Raw genomic sequence first — 19,106 nt, forward strand, 5'->3', positions numbered from 1 at the left:
CTATAAATATTTGGTTGTCTCTAAAAGAAACACAATAATCTATCAGCATAAAAGATTCAATTCCACTAAATACAATATGCTCTTTAAAAGCTTTATAATGCCAAATTGTTTCCCAAATCATTGCAGTTGTCAATAATGTTATGTACTATTCTTAGCACAGAAATACTGAACTTATCTCACTTAGCTCTTTCAATTATAGATTTGTCAGCATAAGGAGGCTTTTGTTTTTAACAGGGGGTTGAATATTTTGTAGTCTGTATGTTGTTATGTACAGTATTATTTCCAATAATGATAATGCTTTTATCTGTCAGGCTAGCGGCTTTATCAATGCCATTGTGAAACAGAATGTGCCTTCTCCCACTGATACTTCATAAAATGCTGCGTTTCTCATACCTAAGGTAGTTTTAAGCTGCAAAAATGTTTGAAAAGTTTTGGAAATTGTGATTTTCTTGCTTAAAGCATAACATTAAAAATTCTGTCATGAGCTGACTGTAATGGACTGTTACAGTCCTTAACATAATGTTACGCTTCATGTTATGCAGTAAAAATTAGACGTTATGTTTCCTGTTCAGCCGCAAGTTTCACCGATCCCAGTGTATGTGTTCCAAATAACATTTCTATTTTTCTATGAATCTAGATCATTTTATGTCTGTAAGAGTGTCAAACGGTACTGCTGTGTCAAGTAAGGAAAGGGGATAATGATCCTATATACTTCATAATTAACATTAAGTAAAAACATGACCATATGTTTATTTTATTTGCATTCATAAAAAAAAAAAAAAAAGAAATATCTATTATCCCATTAATTTTATTATTCAGCTGCTAATAAAGAAAAAATCAGACACATCAGGTACAGGTGAGAGGGGTGTACACAAACATACCAGCTTCTATTTGCTCTTGTAGCCAAAGCTGAGCTCCACAAAAAATGGGAAGCACCCCATCAGCCATGAGTACGTGGGCTTGCTAACAGCCAGGCAGTATACTTGGTGAAGAGATAGATTTGAGTTCTTTTTCTCTGTGAGTTCCAGATGCCCTTTGGAAATGACATGCCCCTGCCTGAATTCACCATTTGGTCACAAAGTATATGTTGAAGCAGGGGAGAGGAGATCTTCCCAGCAGGGTCATGACCCTGCAAGGAGAGCCAGCTTCATCCAGCCTTTCATATGGGTCTTAATTCCTTGTGTATTGTTTACCCTCTAGCCTTCATTAACCTGTTTGGTTGGTACAGAGTGTAAGTTTTCTGAGGCAGACAATGCCCTGTCTGTATGTAGTGCCTACCACGATACAACCTCACTCATTAGTTGGGTTGCTAGACACAGCAGCAGTAATTAGAGCAGCCACCTGTTACTGGACATGTAATATTAACTGATACAGAAGACATCCTGCACTGTGTACACCAAGAAAGATGCAGCAGCAATAAGGTCTTTAATTCTGTTGAAGGAAGGTGTTTGTGCTCTGTTGGTATTCTCTGATACTGTGAACTGAACTCATTCATTACCATTCAGGTCTTCTGCTTGCAGAGAACAGCTGAATGAAAGACATGTTTCTTCTTCTAATCTTTTTGCTGCTAACGTGCAGAAATTAGGGTTCTCATGTACATATTTTACGTGGCAGAAGAGATAAGAACCAGCAGATAAAGTTCAAAACGTCAGTGCAACAAGGTTCAACATGTCCTCCACTTCAGTAAGGGACTTATCAAGAACAGGGAGCAGTAAAGAGGGCAGCTGGCTTTCCAGATAACGTTCTTAACCTTATAGGACCTTTCAAAATATAATGCAAACATGCCGAGGGTTATTTCTTTCCAATTTTTACTTTTTTTTTTATTGTGACAGAGTGGGTACAGTATCAGTACTGACATGTCCTTCTATTTAGGACTGTTACAAAAATGAGGAGACTAGAAGGGCTGACCTATAGGGCTGACCTCTATATCAGGAGTTCTTCCCATTGCAAGCCAGTCATAATGGTGTCTCCATATCTTTCTGACAGCAGGAACTGCTCCATTTCCTGTAACAATAATCTTCTGGAACAGGGCAGGAAAAAAATAAACCTCAAAGAGGTGTTGCAGTCCTATCACTCACCTTTCTCCCTTGGGTTGACTTATTCTTTCTGGAGACCATGGAGGTTGCAGCTGTGTTCCTGACAACAGTCATGCTAGAAAGCAGAGGGGTCCTTTCCCCCATTAACTACGTTGGTTATTACACAGCCAGTTTGGCCCTCAGGTACAGAACCTCACAAATATAATTTCATAAGTGAGAAGTTCAGTTTTGTGTTGGTACTGCACTGAAAATATTCCAAAGCAACATTGCAGAATGCGCATGTGTTTTAAGGCAGGCTTGGTGGCAACAGTGTCCTATCTAACAGTCAAATCAAAATCAATGGCAGTATTGCCTTAGTCAGAACTGGGTAAGACGGGGACACTGCGTAGAAGTTGGAAAAACGTCTTTCTTTTTTTATTTTTAATTAAATGGTTGACTTGTCCTTTTGAAGTTAGGGGAGACAGTTATTATTTCTGTAAAGACTGTATCAGCTTTTGAGACAAGGATCACTACCTGAGAAGGTAAATCTTACTCTGTGTAGCAAATGTATTTTAAGTCAGCTGATCTTGTGCCCATCAAGGTTGAGTGCACTGGCATATTTCCACCTCATAACAGTACCTATTCTGCCAGTGTCTGAAAGATGAGAAGTACATCAGGGAAGTTTACAACGTGAAATTACTCATATCTTAACAATTATCTAGGGAGTTACACTGAAAAATAGATGTTGCTGCATAAAATTTGAGTTCCTCTCTTGAAATCATCTATATGTCCCCTGTGTGCCTTTTGCATACACTAGCAAGTTATACAGACTTTAAAAAGAGAATCATAATTATAGGCAAGACTGAAAAAAAAATAATCCGTCACAGCCTTTTCCTTTTAGTGACTTCTGGATCATTTTTTTCCAGTCAAGCTGACATTTACATTTTAAATAACACTTTGTTCAAAATCACCAAGGTATGAAATAGTTGTCTTGCAAGGAACAAAAATAGCTTAGCACATATTGTCGAAAGAGAAACAAGAGTTTCTGTTATAAAAATATGTCTCATATTATTTGGATGTTGACCTCTCTTGTGTGATCTGAGGCTTCTTAACCAGATTCTCAGAAACTTATCATGCCGACTTGCTACTGGAAGCCGCTAACAGCTCTTACACCCTCAACTTCATACTGGATTTACATGGCAATTGATTCTACCTTTATATCATCTGTGTTGTTAATAAAGTTTTAGTGTTTCATCACTAGCAAGGTGAAACTGGGAAAACTGTAATATTTTGGGTTCCCCTGTACAAGAAAGAAATGGACAAGCTGCAGACAGTTAGCACAGATACACTAAGATTAGGGAACTAGCACAAATGCCTACAAGGAGAAATTAAGAGTCCTGGGTTTATTCAATATGGAGAAGGCTAAGCGGAGATCTAGTTGTCTCCAGTGACTAATGTGGAGTTACAGAAAAGAGAGACAGACTCTTCCCAGAGGTGCACAAGGAAAGGGTGGGAGGCAGTGGTCTCAGGCTGCAGGGAGATTCTGGTTGAATATAAAGAAAAAAGAATCCCTATGAGTGTTTTGAAGCACTGGAATGGGTTGTTCAAAGAGGCTGCAGAACCTCTGCCCTTGGAGATTATCAAGTCATGACTGGGAACGGCCCTGAACAACATGGTCTACCTTCAGATTTAGTCTTGTTTTGAGCACAAGGTTGTCTTAGATCTGTCATTCTAACAGCTACATAGGTGAAACACTCCTTACACTGTCCCCTTCCTACAGATGCTTCAGGAGACTTTCAGTATCTTTCAAATCTTGTTTATAATGATGAGTCATTACAGCAGTGTATGGACGAGTGTCCTTCTTTACTCCAGCCTAGACTAAAAGGCATTCAAAATCGAGCCTACCACCCCAAACTCTCTTCCATCAGATGGCAACTAAATTGCTCATGCCACAGATCTGTCAGACAAAGTCACTGGAGGTATAATGCTATGTTAAGTAGAAGTTTGATCCAGACCCAGAACAAGAAAAGAAGCCAAAGCAGTGCTGGCTTTCTAAGTGCTAGCTATGCAAAATATGACTCATGTAGTGAATGTGTTTGCCATCACTTTGTGTAACACAATTTTTATAACTTTTCTATGGCTCAGGAAACATCTTTCAGCCTTACCTTGAGTGTACACACTTACATAGACCATGTATACATACATACATTTATACATATATATGTGTGTGTGTATATATGTACATATGTATATGTATCTGTCCACATATGATATGCACATAAAGAGATATAGTGTGAGTAGATTCCTGTGGTGCTAAGCTTTGTAGAATGTCTGGAAATGGCTGAGCTCAATTCCATCTTCTTTTACACCAATATAATTACCTTTATCCACATTCCTGGAAAATCACCTTTTCTGAAATTTTATACTCTGATAAATACTGATCATGGTCTTCTGGCAGAAAAAATTAACCTTAGCAGGGATTGTCTAATCTGTCCTCATAACACAAGCCAAATGTGGGCATCAGTCTTCCATATCACCATTTCTATTGGTGGTAGAATATGTAGATGTCTTGCCTGGGTATAAAGATTCTGTATAAATAATGTCCTGCATGTGAGTGAGTTTAAATACATTACTCTTCCTGTGAAAAACGGTGAATTTGTTTCAGCTTCCCATCACTGACTACGCTCTGTGCATTTTTGCATTGTGAACAGTATGAGTCCTAAGCCTCATGCATTTCATTAGTAGCCATGCTGGATTTATTTGCATGCATTTAAAAACCCGGAGTAGGTGTCAAAAGACAGTTTTTGAGGAGTTTGTGTGACTGTCTCCGGTTGAAGAGCTAGAAGTGTGTCTGATCCCCCAAGGAAGCCTGATGTCTTTCTTTTGACATGGTCTGTGTAGCATGGTAGCAATTCAAGACTATTGAAAATTAAAATTCTTTTTTAGAAATCCATTGGTCTCGTTTTAGTTAATTGTCTACATTTTTTAGGTTTTTTTCTTTTTCATGGGGAAATCCTGATATCTTCTCTGGCCTTTTCCTGGGAATAGAGAATGGTATTTGCAAGGAAAACATTCTTACCAAGGTTTCCCAGGTAATGTCTCCTTTGTTACATTTTTCCCTACTCTTATATTTTGAATCACTGGATTGTTTATTTTTACTTGCATTTCTTAAGTTTGCTTACAGCACATTTGCTCTGTATTCACACCTTCTTGCTCACATTTCAGGAAAAAAAAATACCAGCCATCACAATTGTTTTCTAGCAGCAGTCTGCAATGAAGTGCAGAGTAACAGTCACTGCATATCAGCAGTTCGATCTCCAATATACATACACGTTTAGATTGTTACTTCCAAGCTAATGCTCTGAAATATGAATGTGCTATCATAACTCCAGCTCCTGTTGGAATGGCATCAGGGCCAAGGAACAAAACTCTTCTCTCTAAATTCAGGCACACAGAAGTGTTACATAGGATCCTGAGCCACCTCGGTCCACCCTGTACAGGTGGACAGTCTACAACTCACTGCTGAGAAAACTTTCCTTTCAGTTTCTGCATCAGAGAGCAAAGTCTGTTTCCAGTTTAGCAGAGGAACTAGTGCTGCACTCAGCCGGTGTTCAAAGGGGGAATAAACCCCCTCTTTTTAGCTCAGTCCAAGAACAGCTGACCCTTGTTGGTCTGTGTAAAATGGGTTTCTGTTCTGATTTATCCATAGCCACTGGGCTGTTTCCCTGCTTGGTAGGACACCAGTGTGCAGGATGGGAATGCTTTCTTTTAATTTACTGGTATCTGAACCTCAAAGTTCAGCTGTCAGCAAACACGGTGAACTCTACCCTAGTTTCACAAACCCTATGAATCTCCTGAGTTTCTTGCAAAAAGGCTAAGCAGATATGAAGTGGAGGAGAAAGGGCAGGCTGTCATACTTTAAGGAACAGTAAGTGTGATCTCTGCAATATGTGTCAGAAACCTCAGTGGGGCTTGCACAAAACTGATAGTGCTCACACAGCAAGAATTCTTCCATAAGGTATGGCAGATGCCTTCAGCACAGGACAACTGCAGTGGAGGAAATTAAAGGCAGAATTTCTTTTAATCTGGATCCAAGAATCTGTGATTGCCTGCCTGTGCACTGGAGAAAAAAAAAAATAGAAGCTATTAAATACTTGGATATTAGTGAAGTTCTACAGTTCTCCAGCATCAGGAAGAAAAAAAATCTTCAACTGAAGGAACACATACCATTTTCCATCACCAATGAAACAGATGGTGAACTTCCAGCTGGTTAGGAAATATGTGCCATGAACTAACTACTTAGCATGTACAGCAGGTACAGTTTCATCTTCCCTCAATACAGAGTTTGACATAAGAAAGAATTCAGAAGGAGCTGCAGGCCACTAGACTTCCCCCAGCACGGGATGAGGAAGGTACTTGGGAGTTTGGATGAAATCCTAGCTGTACCACTTCAAGTGTAGGTAGTATTCGCTCAAGCTAAGAGTTGTCTAAAACTAATCAGCTTGAAGCCCTTCGGAAATAGTCTTCAGTGAATCAGCTTGCTTTGAGTTCATGAGCAAAACACAGATCTGGCTGCTGGCGAAATGTTACAGTGACTGGATCCTGTCTTCTGGATTCTGCTACTGTACTGAGTACACCAAATGGTACAGTTCAGAATATCACCAGGAAAGAAACATAAAAGGCTTTTCTTTGTTGCTTACTAAATTCCAGTTATGAAATTAAGCTGAAATTTGTTTACAGGGATTCCACCAAATTCAAACAAATCATTACTAAATAGAGACATAAATTATTTGACAGAACAAACAATACAGACTGGAACAACAGTCAAACAAACCACTTTCCCAGGAATTATTCTCTGTTGTGACCACACTAACTTGAGAAACTGTGCTGACTAGCAAAGAAAAGAAACCATAATGCTGTAATAGCAAACCCTAGTATTATCAGGTTACTAAAGATGACTATGAAATATTCTTTTATAGCTGTGAAACTGTTCATCACTCAGTGACGGAATACTTAAAATATTAGTCTCAGCCGAATTTGAGATGTTTCCGAGCCTCTTTTCAGACTTCAGTGCTCCCAGGGCTAAGTGAGCTATGTACATTAATTGCACTTTAATTCTAATACAGCCCAACCCATTAAAACACTGCCATTCAGTCATGTTTATTCAGTCAGCAACTCCTGACTCCTTGTGAATAGAGCATATCACACGTAGGACTTCAATACAACAGCTAACTATCCATCTGCACAGCTGTAAGTAGAGAGTATAGAAATCTCTTTGTAAGAGACCACTAACCGGTTCTACAGGTACTTGTATGTTGTTTTCCTGTGCTGTTTGTGACTCTTGCCCCTCCATAGCTAAGTCAGCAAGAACATCTCAGTGATACAGAATTAAAGCCAAATATCCATGAGGACTGATGAAAATCTACGTTGTTTTAATGTGTTTTGAATGGAGACTTTGTCTTGTAGTGATGTAATGTTATCTGCTGGCATTTTTAGTCCAATTTCCTAGAAAGCATCTGTAATAATGCTAGAACAGGGCTAGACTTATTTATTATTTTTTTTTTAGAAATGTGTAGGGTTCATGCAAATGGGGTTGTTTTCGCTATAAAAGTTTGAGGCAACTCCCAGTGACTTGGAAGAGCCTCCCAACACATACCCAGAGGAAATAAAGCTTTTTTTGTTGGGTGGTTCTTGTACTCAGGGCCTTCACCTTAATCTTCAAAGGCCTTCATTAACTCAATCTGAGTTTCATAAAAAGCACCTCTTCCCCTCCTTGTGAAGTTTATTTGTAACAGTTCCACTTCTTTGAAGTGCCAAACCCATTGACCTTAAGCACATAACATGTGAAAGCAGAACACAAAATTTTCTCAGCTACTTCCTCACATCTCTTCAGCAGAGGAAAATAAGAATGGCCACAAACCAATCCACTTTGAGGCCAAAATGTCAACTACTTTTTTGCAATTGGTTGCACACATACCCATAGGAATAAAATTAGTGATAAATGCATACAGGAAATGTCAGGGGGGAGGTGGCGAATAGAAACTGTTAGCAGAATGGGGGAGGCCTGGAGGAAGAGGTCCACAACTGCTGTGAAAGATAAGCATCAGTCTCACATGTGCTTCTGAGTGCTCCCACGGTCAATAAGAAAGCCCAATAACACAGAATGATTGCAAAAAGTGAAAGATCCTTGGAGAAAAAGGCACAATGAGCAGATGGGGAAAAGATCACAGACACCTTGTGGGACATGAGTTGGACCCTAACCCAAAACCTGGACTACACAGCCTCTTACAGTTGCAAGATTTGTTCAGAAGTGCTAGTATAGTGGTTGAAGACCGTAGCATAAGAACACATAACAAAATGACAGCTTTTTTGAGCTTGTATGAAAAATTACTGTTTTACAGAAATTACTTCCTGATGGGAGTTGAAAGGTTATTTCTTCTGCCTCTAAGGTCTTTCTGCATTTTTAGGTAGCTAAAAATAGAGCCTAATAATCCATAGTTGATACCCACAGGAGTGAAATTCAGACACTGAGTGCACAAACTGAGAAACCAGGTAGGTATTTGTGTGTGCAGTTTTCATGTTATAAATATTAATGTGTCTCTCCTTACCCGGTGTGTGTACATATGGTAAAATGCAAGACCCTCCAATGAAATGGAAAACAGAACAAAGTCAGTGTTTAGGAAATACTGAAGAAAAGAATGCAAGGTGAGATACTGGAAACCTACACTTCATTTGCATTATGCATGAGTCACTACCACAACACCTCTGCCATAAAAGTACTATATGCACAGGTAATAAAATAAACCCCAATTACTTGTATAATATAACATTTTTACAGCTTTTCTAAAGGCAGGGTAGCATGGATGATGCTGTAAATTCTTCTGTGCTTTTTTTTCTGTCTTCTTACAGCTTTAGCATCTTTCACTTGTGTCTGCCTGTACACCAATCACTCTTTGTCTGGTAGGTGTGTTAGTACATCTCTTCTGTCACCGGATAAAATGCTAAAGCCACTGTATTATCTACCTGCATGTATTATATACCAAAGGAAGACTGGTGAAAAAGATCCTGCTTCTAGAGAAAAAATACACCAAAAAGTTGTTCTCTAAAGTGAGGCCCAATGAGAAGAAAAAACAGCAAATTCAGACAGATAGGTTAGTTTACAACAGAGGAAAGACTTCTTCCCTTCCCACAGTGCTGCAGCTATCCTGTGAAAATGCGGAATGGTGGAGATACTTATAGATGTCCAAGACATACTCTCTTGCTGCTTTTTGCTTCTTGAATGAAATCTTTAATCCTCTGTGACCAGCTATTTCTGCACTCTACAGGCTCCAGTTTAAAGTACAGAAGCTGAGTGAAGTTGATTTTTTTTTTTCCAAGGGAATCAACACTCAGTTCAGATTTCATGCAGCCTTGTCTGATAGGGATGATCTACGAAAGCAGAAGCCCCAAGAAGGACCCCTTCTCACGGTGGGGATGTTGGCAAAGCCTACATTGCACCAGGAAAGGTGCACAGCACACCCTGTTGCTCCCCAGTCACAGCAAGGGTGGAGGGTCCCTCCTTTTCCCTGCTCTGCAGGTGATGCTGTTCTTGCTTCTCAAACAGGTTTTCCAAGAGGTATTGGACCAACATCCAGCTCTCCAGCTGAGATCATATGAATGTGTCTGTAGTTTTGTTGGGTTTTTTTTTTAGGAAAATCTGTGTGTAGACTCATTATTCTCTGCTTTGTATTTTTATCAATTCTTGCACATTTTTGAGCAGCCTCTATGAAAGCCACACTTCTGAATGCTTGTTTTGCTTGCTACAGGGTATGCTAGGCCTTGTGTTCTAGGCATGCTAAGGTGATATTTTTCTTTGATCAAGTGCCTGATAATGACCAGTCTGAGAATGAGACAGCAGCTTTGCAGAGTGCATGCCTTAGCCCTCCAATCAAAACAATTCAATTTCATCTCTAAACACAGGACAAGGCAAAGTAACTTACACAGAAACTGATATGGTTTTGTGCTAAATTTGATGTTTTCATCAGAAAAATGAACAAGTAAGGCTTTGAACAAAGGCTAGACCACTGCATGATGATATACCCAGAAAGTCTGTCAGGCAATAGTTGTATAATACTATGTTTCAGAAAATCAATACCTATACTTTATACAGTTCTAAAAGTATCCTGTTTACTTCTGCGGTGATAACATAATTTTGTCTGGAAAATAAACTTGATACCTAGCATTAAAGTTTAATAGATAAACAAACCCAGATTTTCCTCCTGATGTGTCTTCTTCTGTTCTTCAATTAGTTGAAAGGCACGCACCGTATAGCTTAAAAAGCATCTTTTTTTTTTTTTTATCTGTCAGAGAAGGTAAAACATTTCATCTGATAGCTAAATCTAAGTAGTGTGCTGTAGTGAGTGTATTTAGGATAGAACAAAACTGAAGGGGTATAAATAAAGCACCTTGAGTGAAACTTTAGCCCCACAGCATCCTGTAGCAAACCCCCAATTTATTTCATAGAGCCAAGACCTTATCTAGCAATCACAGCACAAAGACAGCTGACACTGCACGACTTTTAGAGGGGGACAAAAAACTAAGAACTCAATATTCAGGATACAGTCAATTCAGCTGAACTCTGAGCTGACATCCAGCATATGGTTTATTCACCAGAGGGAAATGATAGATGTAACAGAATTTAAGTGTGGTATGAAGAACAGTCAAAATGTCAGTCAATTTTAAATCAAAATGCCAGTCTTTCTCTTTAATTTCATGCATTAAAAAACCCTCTATAATCTTCACAGTCTACAAGAGTTCAGGGACGACCTTCTAGTCTGGTCAGTTGTGAAGTAATCTTCTGAAATACTTACCATGCCATAAGGATAGCAACAATGGGAACGGGAGGGAACTGAGGGGAAAGAATAGGGCAAAAACAGTCTGCACATCTGGGCAAAAACCAGCAGGGAAGACCAGAGTTCATTTTGGGCAAACTTAGTGAATCTTTATGTGTTTGCTTCCAGAATGCTATAGTTCTTATCATCCCAGAAATAACAGAAAAATACCTGGTTTATATGAGTTCCAAGATGCTACAACAGATTAAAGAAGAAATAGTAAATTCTTTACCAGAGAGTGCCCTGGACATACTGTGTAGCTTAAAGAAGGGAAGGATGTAAATCCTTCAGAGCAGCAAATACTGTACAGTTCCAGCTGATATGAATGGCAAAGGTCTATTGACTTCAGTATTGTGGTCTGCGATCTTGAATAAGTATTTCATTGTCTTCTGGAGGCATCTGGTATAACAAACAGTGCCTAGCTTTCTGATCTGCAGAGCACTGGCATTTTTGAGCATCCTGGCAATGAAATTGAGAAAACTGTCTGTATCCTGTAACTAAATGTTATGCAGAAAATTACCTTCTTAAATTAAAAATGGTTTCCAAAAGAAAATAAGGTTTGTGCAAAAATGATGGCATTATAAATTATTTTTTATTTATACCCTTAATTTCATGTCAAAATGTACTAACTAGTACTACTACATTTCCAGGGGAATATTGAGATTTAAAATAAAACATTTTAAAAATTATTCCAAGGGAGAAGCTGATAGATTTTCTGTAAATGCATCACTAAAAGAAAGGAAAACTGGTTTATTTGGAACTGTGTAGAATAGAAATAATACTGAAGTTACAAAATTATTTTCAGTCCCCTGTAAGTGCAACGCTACATGCCACTGAGGGCATGTTCATTAAGGCCTGATTTTCATAGAACTTAATAACCACTTTCACTGCAATCACACTTAAAATCAAACCCGTGCCTTGATGCTTGTCTGAACTAGGGCCTAAGGCTAACTGGATCTTCAGTACAGTTTTTGTACTATTCTTAGAAGAGCCGTAGGAGCCAGCGCCCGGTGAGGAGCAAAGGAGGGCAGCAGCTCGGCTGAGGTGCCTGAACATCAGGCAAGGTCTCTGGGCAGGGAAGAAGATGCTGCTGGCTTCCATAGCAAAGGGAAAAAGGAAAACAATGTCTCCAGCACTTATCTGAGAGTGAAGGAGTGGGGGCGGTGGGAATTAGATGGTTTTGTATATAGTGCAGGAGCAAGAAAGAGCACAGAGATTGCTTTGGAGTGTTGGAATTAACCTTTGGGTCTAATGTTCGTGTAGTTTTGAAATCCCACTGAGCTTGGTGTGTTCAAGGGGACAGTTGCCATAAGAATTAATATTTTCCTTATATTTTCTGTAAAATTGACAGCATTATTTTAAACTATTTTTTAAATGCCTGTAAGCACCACTGGAAATTTGTTTTTCCAGGGGAGTTAAATGTTAGCTTTATGCTACAGACACAGTTCCTGATCCTTCAATGTAAATAATTTTGCATATATTATTAACACCATTGCTGAATATTTATTTATGTATGTAAAGATAATCACATGTACAAATGCTTTTGGTGTTGGGCACTTAAAAATTCCTAACCATAAAAAGAGGTGTGTGTGGGGTCAAATCTAATTCTACAAGGGTGGTGAACATTTCATAGCGTGTGTCAAAGACTGACTTTTGATAGCTGTAAACAGAAGCAATTTCCAGGAGTCAGTCCTTTTGTTCCTCTGTATTTTTCTTAAATGAAATCAGCTGCCCTTTTCTTTCAACACTTTAATTATCATTAGCTTCAGAAATCACTTTGCAATTAATGAAAGTCTGAATTCTTCATGTTCACTGAGAAAGGCCTTAATATAAGCAAACACCTATTGCAAACACATTCCGTGGTAGTTAATAATGCTAGCCTAATTTATATCTTTTTACTATCTGACATACATCTGTAACAGGCAAGTTTCTGTTCTCACTGTTGTCCTCCTATTGCTTAAACTTGCACACTGGAAACTCATCAGTCACCATCGGTCTAAAGTAAATTAAAAGCAATCTGCAGTAGCCGTTTTACTGAAGCTTTTTGCCTGAAGCAGCCAAAAGCAATAGTCATGGGCTTCCTTTAGATTTTGGAGAGATAGAAAGCTCATTAGGTTTCTCAGGCCATTTAAATTTCTGAAGCTCAAAAAGTTAAACCACAAGGGGAGAAGTATCTTCCTGTCAGAACACAGATCATAGAGGTTGCCTGCAGCAGCAAAATATTCAGTAGGTGTTTTCATGAATGGTCATGAAGAGGGAAGGACAAATATCCTACAGTTTCCCCCATGTGATTGACTAATCCCCCAGGGAAGCAATGCCTCGGTAATCCTGCAGTGTGTGAGTCAGCATTACACCTCATGGAAGAACTGGTCTCTTTTTTTAAAGTTCACAATATAAATTTGACAATTTGCAAAAAAAAGTTTCCAGAGTTACAAGTGCAAACTTCTGCAGGTTTTTTTTTAAGTTTTCCATTATTATTGGCGACCCTTTTGCAGCATATTGGAGGCTTAAATGGATATACATACTGTAAACATGAACATGACATTGTAAATTCTGCTGTGCATTGGGAATGGGAAAGGGAAATATAATTTGCTACATCTGCTCTGAACTGAGAGGGCAGAAAAGAGGAGTTCTAAGAAAACTTTAATTGTCTATGTAGTTTCCAGAGCTTTCCTCAAATGTATGGTATAAACACTACCCCCAAGAGCACTCCCACATTAAAGAGAAAAGCAGCATGGATGTAACAGACCCTTCAACTCCTTGTCTTTTCTCTGGTGCTCTGAACGTGCACAGAGCCACGAATTGCTGTGCCTAAGTGACCCAAGAGGGTGTTTTACCCCCAGCAAGTACTGTCTCACTTTTGCATGTGAAGAAAATGGAACATAAAATAGGTACTTGAATTATCCTCCATATGCCAGCTAATCTCTGGCAGATCTGGACATGAAACTTTGACTTTCTAAATCCTAATCATATGCATGTCAACCAAGGTAGTTCCCATCCAGCCTGTCCTTTGGTGTATAGTATCTGCTAACTGTTCCCTGTACCAGAGGAGCTACAGGAAATGCTCCAGGAATTGTGACAAAGCAATACATTGCTTCTTACTGTGTGATGTATCTGATAATTTTTATTGATGACTAGTTACAATTCCAGTAGGATATGTATCTCTGAATCCTTATGTTTACATCTGTACCCATATTGCATTGGTATGTAATGGTATTACTGCATTAAGGCATTCTATCTATCACTAAATTATGCATGCATTCAGCAGCTGTTCTGATCAGCTATACGCAGATATAGATTGACTGACAATGGGAAGCTGCCTTTGTATATGTAGTAAGGGATGACTTTATTAGTGTTACACTTGAAAATAAAGGGCCTTCAGAAGGATATTTTTTTTTCTGGAAAATGGCATTACATGAAAGCAGAATGCGTCTGGTGCACAGTCCTGAGGAATCAGCCAGAAAGCTATTCCGCTTTCTGTTTATCATGTCACCTCTGGTCCATCCTTTATAGGCCTCAACTATGTAACCACTTGAGACTTCTGAATACTGAATACCTCACACTAATACAGATTAGCTTGCACTCTCTATTTCTTTTAAAATTGATTTTAATGTAACTTGCAAAACTTTCTTCTCTATAAACGCAGGCTTCTGGATTTTGAATAGGTGTCCATCCACGTGCATGTGCTGATCAAGGATTTTATGAAGTAGTAGCTGGCAAAGCTCAGTGCTTCATTAGTGTTAGAGCCACATAAAAATTTTCAAAGTGCTTTTTTTACTAGCTTTATGCAACCTTTCCTGCATTCTGTGCTTCATTTGCCTCCATCATGATTTGGACTATGCCACCAGGAATACATGCACAGGCCAAGTATTAAATGAAAACTCTATGTTTTAACAGTGTCACTGAGAATGACAGCTTGCAAAGAAACTAATTCTGTTAATGCTGTTTAGGTAGCAGCAATGGCAGTGCATTTCTTAGATGGTTAACATTCTTGACTAAATGTATTTTGGAAAATTGGGGTCTGGTGAAAATGAAAAATTTCCTGTGGAAATCAATTTCTTAACAGCAATAGTAAGGTTTCTATAGGGAATTCTTAAACTTTGATCTTTAAACCTTCCTCCTGCCTTTCTCATTGTCACCTTTGGTTTTCAAAGCAGCAATGACATTCTAAAATAGCATACTGACAATGAGTAAAAGAGAGATTTCTTACTGAAATGTGAATGTAGTAAATATTACTGGGTTTCAAAGTTTCTCCATGAGCTGAGAGTAACTGAAGAAATGCAGCCTATCAGAAATGTTCCACGGGCACAAACTGGGACTTTTTATAAGGTGTAGTCCCTCCCTGGCCTACAGATTGGTCTGAGTGAGGCTAGACAGGAGTCAGAGTCAGCTACTCAGCATAACAAGAGCATATCAGCTGCTGAGAGAGTTCAGATCATTAAGTACTGATCCCAGGAGTTTCAGTGAAGATGTTGTTTACCAGAATTGCTTAAAGCTCAGTGTTCTGTGTGTTGAATATCATGTTTAATGATACTCAGGATTTATAAAATTTTTACTTGCATGGATAAGCTTTTTGCTTTTCTTTAGCAGTTGAGGAATCAGGGAGTTACATAAAGATAAACTAGTATTGCAATATAAATAATAACATATAGTGTGCCTCCATAAATCATTTTTTCTACCAGATATTCCACATGGCTGCTGTCATGTAATGTGTAATGTCTGACAACATAGCTCAATATATTTTCACTGGGTTTACTTCTCGTTCCAGAGCTGTGAACCATTGCTGTTCTCCTTGCTCATGTATCATAAGCATTGTCACCTGGATATAGATATAAATGGTCATCTGGTTATCAAAATAAATATCTGTCTGCCACAACCATTGGATTTAAACTTGTGAACTAGATTCAGTATTTGTTTCTCCTTCTATTTGGACCTTAACCAGCTTTGACACTTCACCCAGGTACAATCTTCAGACTCACTTTGTATTTAGCAAGCCTCATCTGTCAGGATTTGAAAAGGAAGCAAACTGCCAGATAATTGGAAAAGTTCATGTTTATTTTGGATTAAAGAATAAAACGATTAAAGCAGATTGCCAAAGAAAGCGATAGGACCAAGGGTTATTTTCATATTTTATTAGCACAATCTTTATGGTCCACACTCTTATGTGGCTATCTAATTTGTGATTACAAAGCATATGACTCTTTGAATGTTCAGATATATATGGCTAATGCAGGTTCTGACTATTCTATTTAGTATCAGTATAGCATCATAGATAATGTGTATACAAATATATATAGTACCTAGGTTGTTATTAGTCAGAGACATGGTCTCCCAGTGTCAGTAATAACATGACAAAATACGACAAAGATATTCCTCTATATTGAACAAGAAAGTGAAATCTAAAGGCCTTTTGTTAAATTTTGTTGGGGTGTTGGGTGTTTTGTGGCAAGGAGCTACAGTTCTAGATTCTGTTCTGGTGTAAAACAAGTAAAACAGTGAAATTAATGACTTTGCTTTACTCTAGACTGGCCAAGGTTCCAGCCAAAGTTCTTAAGCAAATGTACTGTAGACATTGCTATCATTTTTCATCCAGTTCTTAACAAGTGAGATACTACTTCATTTCCTAGGCTTGCATCTTACAGTGATTTTCCTTTTACTGGTGCAACACCCCAGAACAGAGCATAAATTGAACCTGCTGGTCTCTCTTAAGATGTTTTGTATGGCAGAAAAAAATATTGTAAATCTACGCAGAGCCTAGATTTAAGGGTAGCAATGTTTGCATGCAGAAGGATGTCTGTCCGTCAGATGAGCAGCATCACCCCAGCCTGTCCATCCTTTTCCCATGGCTTGTCTGTATCTCCCAGGGTTACAGCAGAGCCCCATTACCTAGGTTGAAGTAGGCATCTTGTAGAGACACGTCTCCTCTACCCACTCCCATTTACTTCTTTCTAGAACACCAGGAGGTATTAAACATTCACACAACCTGTTTTCTATTGTTTGGTCATTAGTGGAAATCCAGGCTGACCCCCTCACTTGTCTTCTAGACGGACCAGGACATCTGATCCACCAGCCATGGAAGATGCAGTAGGAAGCAGTGGGGAAAGCAGGGTGTCCAAGCACCCAGACTGCTGTGTCTGGGCAACCGAAGCTGGTCTGAGTCCCACTGCCTTGGTCCTCCCCACTTGCTAGCCATGTTCTAAGCCACTTCATTGCACAGCCTGGCATGCAGCTGACCAGAGGCACGTGGATTTGCACAGGAATAGTAGGGCGAGGGGGCTGAGGGAAGGCAGGAGGGGACCAGGTGGGGTGGCGGGCTGAGACCTGAAGGAACTGAAAAAGCCAGTGCTAAAAGCAGTGCAGGCTGGTGGAGAAATAATATGCAAAGAACCAAATTCTCCTCAAAAGAATCTTGCATAGTTAATAAACCTTTCACCTTTTCCTTTAAATTATCTTTTTGTTTGCATCCAGGATTGTGTTTACCGGAAGCTTTTTTTTATTATTAATTATTTTTAGTCTGATTTTAGTCTGATCAGACTGAAATTAAAGATGGTGAGTCAGACAGTGCTCAGCTCCATGCATTATACTGAGCTGCCACAGAGGACGGCCCATTTTTCAGACAACAGCAACACATTTTTCAGGTCTTCCTAAAAGCTTTATTTTCAAATCTGTTGTTTCCTTGCTGTAATAACAAGACTATATTGCAGTGAGGAATGCCACAGGGTTATATTAATGAGAATTTTATTAAATCATAGTGATATATAGATACACAAAACAAACCTCTGCCAGAAGACAAACCCCATTCTTAAAGCCTACAGTACCTTATTAGACTTGCCGTACATATGGTCTAGGAAAGATCTACCAAACCATGTTAAAGCATCTTACAAAACATCTGAAAGTGAGAAAGGTTTATAGTTGATTTTAACTCAATAATGGGTTTGATTTTAAAGTACATCACATTCATTTGGTAGTTGTAAGATGGACTCATGAACCCTAAAGCATGGTTGTTAATAATATTGTGAAATATATATATATATATATATATATAACTGTAAAAACAATAACATGAGGTTTTCTGTGTTCTACACTTTTAATTGCCTAAGGTTCCTCCTATTTGTAGGTAGCCATTATTTACTGAGCTGAGAGGAAAATTATTGAGGCATCAAAACACATTCAAACATATAGAATGTGTTTTTTTCAATAAGTTTTTTATTTTATTCTGTCTCTTTCTGTTTGCCTCCTGCCAAAAAAAATACAAGTGATTCAGGAAATTTTCAAACGCTACACTTTCATTCTTCCTCTTGATGACATAGCTTCTCTAGATTAACATAGACACTCCTAATTTTTTGTTTTAACTTTTACCTCACAAAAATTCTTTTACATAAAAATCGAACTCTATTTTACCATTCTAATTCTTTGAGTTATTTTATCTCTTCTACTGTGTTTTTCTAATATCACTCTGCAACTGAGAAAAATGGGAGAATAAAGAACATTTAACAAGTTCTATAAAAGATGGAAATTGATGTATTGAAGCTACAGGTTCACTCTAACTGAATGTTTATTGTAACAGAGAAAGAAAGATGATGAAAGGGAAATATTATTTAAGCTCTAACAAGGATGTGAACTTGATTCTCTTTATTTTTAATCATGATGTAATATATAGTTCTTTATGGGAATTTCAACATCAGTACAGTTGTTCCAGGCTATCATATAGTAACTTACTTTTTGCCATTATTTTTTCCCCTTTGTGATCATTCATTCTTAGTCATTAAATACTCTTCTATACATTGAAAATGTTACTAGGGTCAGAATATTTCTTAATCACAAAACTAAACAGTGTGGGATTCTCAGGCATTGCTGTATTGTTATTTTAAATGTATTTTAAGTGTAACATTTTTAAACACAGTGCTTTTACTGGTTACACTGTGTTTTTCTTGCATTCATTTGGAAATCACAGTGTATATATGTTCATGATGACTAATTCTGTATCACTGCAGATTATGGAAGCAGAAATGAGTTCTTCCTGAAACCTCTGAGTTAGTGAAGGTCTAAAATAATTTTTTCCTTAAGAAGTTTCCATTTGAGAAGGTGACTAATGATCTCCTGTGGGACGACATATTGGAACAATTTTCTTAAGCTTATCCAAAGTAAGGGAACACAAGCTGATGCCTCTGGTATCAATTAATTAATTTTCCTTTATAAATAAATAAGTTGTAAGTATCCA

General features: G+C 38.3%; 1 long non-coding RNA gene across 1 annotated transcript in view; it reads left to right on the plus strand.

Moving 5' to 3' along the window:
• Positions 1–19,106, plus strand: part of LOC308061635 — a 56,895-nt gene that overhangs the window by 16,958 nt on the left and 20,831 nt on the right. Inside the window, exon 2 of the long non-coding RNA XR_013927308.1 lies at positions 312–5,107. This is a non-coding gene — a long non-coding RNA (uncharacterized lncRNA). The remainder of the gene's footprint in view (positions 1–311; positions 5,108–19,106) is intronic.

The sequence above is a fragment of the Falco punctatus genome (genome assembly GCF_963210335.1).
Source record: "Falco punctatus genome assembly, chromosome: 3".
NCBI lineage: Eukaryota > Metazoa > Chordata > Aves > Falconiformes > Falconidae > Falco > Falco punctatus.